The sequence below is a fragment of the Thamnophis sirtalis genome, unplaced genomic scaffold (assembly GCF_051295495.1).
Source record: "Thamnophis sirtalis isolate CommonGarterSnake01/CBP01778 unplaced genomic scaffold, rThaSir2_p1.2 scaffold_11, whole genome shotgun sequence".
Taxonomy (NCBI): Eukaryota; Metazoa; Chordata; class Lepidosauria; order Squamata; family Natricidae; genus Thamnophis; species Thamnophis sirtalis.
Genome location: NW_028261391.1, coordinates 40709805 through 40711498, shown reverse-complemented (window position 1 = coordinate 40711498; position 1694 = coordinate 40709805).

Sequence of the window (1694 nt, the reverse complement as noted above, 5' to 3'; positions counted from 1 at the left end):
AGTAAGATGCTGTTGCTACCCCTGCTTTGCTTTGCTTGTTAAAACTGTATAAAAGCCAAATAAACTCTGCGTAAGGCAGACAGACATTTTGGATACCCCTACTTGATGGATTTGTGAAAACCTACAATGCTGCCTCAACAAATTAGATTTCTCATGTGCCAGTGGGCCCAGCCTGATCACCCTGTTATATTCTTCATATCTTTGTGTCAGCAGAAAAGTATGTCAGTGTAAATTTTCGCTTCAACAACAAGGCCAGCAGTGTTGCCACCCCTACACAATTTAGCATCCTTATCCCACTCAGCCTGCATTTCTTTTTGGAGTAGGCAAAACAAATTAATTCAACTTTTCATTATAACCTATAGTTGGGAATTTTGGGGTATTCCAGGTGGTCTCTCCAGTTTCATGTTTTATGTCTCCTGTGCTTCAGGATGTGATCCAATTCTTTCTCTTTTTTGCTGTAAGACTGTATCCTAGGAGATAGATAATCTTTTGTTCAAAACAAAAATAACCTGTCAATCAAGACAGGGCAGTCTTAACTGTTCCTTCCTGCTTGTTCCCCACACTATCCATTAACCAGATTATAGATTAATCTCTTGCAACTATTGATCTTGGAAATTGATGTCCTATAAAAAGGGGGGGGGAATTCAAGCCAACAAGTCAACTCTGTACGGTCTTTCTTGCAGCCCAAGACCAAATGAAGGCAGTGACCAAATGGGGAAGGGCATGTGCAGTCAACAGGAACTGGGATATTCCTGTCTCTGATGCAATTGCCAGCCTCATCACTGAAGCATTGTTCATAAGGCAAAAACATCAGGGGGGGGGGAATTTCAGTAGACGACTGCAGGCTCTCATAATACAGGCTTGGCAAGACATGAAGACATCATGACTACACATCTCTTAAAAACACCCATGCACCTTCATGCTGTGATAAAGGGGATGTGAGGATTAGCTTGATGGCCAATTTCTCTGTACAATATTTGGGAGGTGGGGGGAAGGGACATTACAGCACAAGAGGGCTAATAAAATGTTTCATTTAAGAAGGTGGTTATGGATATCAGCACTTGATCTTAATTTCCTGAATTCTAAAAATAGCAAGTTTGGGGAAAAAAACTTTCTAAATTTCAAGGCCTTGCCATTATTAATTAACAATAAATATTCTTGTTTTCTTCTATGTCACACAGAATCATTCTTTTTATCACCTTTTTAATATCTTCCCTTGTTCTGCATATTCTAGAACCAATAGTATAGTTGTAGCAGCCTTCTCCAAGCTAACTCTCTTCAGATATTCAGAAATCAGGGAGTTAGAAAATTAACATTATTAACGTGAGGAAGACACATATCTATTTCCATGACCAAAAAAGAGGTAACAAGTTGATAAGCGTGATACAATTTCACAAATCTTACTTAGAATTTTAGGATAGCTTTCCCCAACCTGGTATCTTCCAGATGTGTCAGAATATTCAATCTTCTTCGGGAATGATAGCAGCACATATAAGAAATGTCTCCTCCAATTCTTCTGATTAGCCCATAAGGCTGGACTGACATATAGAAACTGGTTCACTGGAACAGAGCTGAGGATAGACACATACACAGACCTTTTCAGTCCAAAACCTTACCTGCTATAGCATTCTGGATGGTAACAAATTTGAGAAACTTGCTTTGCAATCTAATTTAATAAAGGAAGCATACAAAGA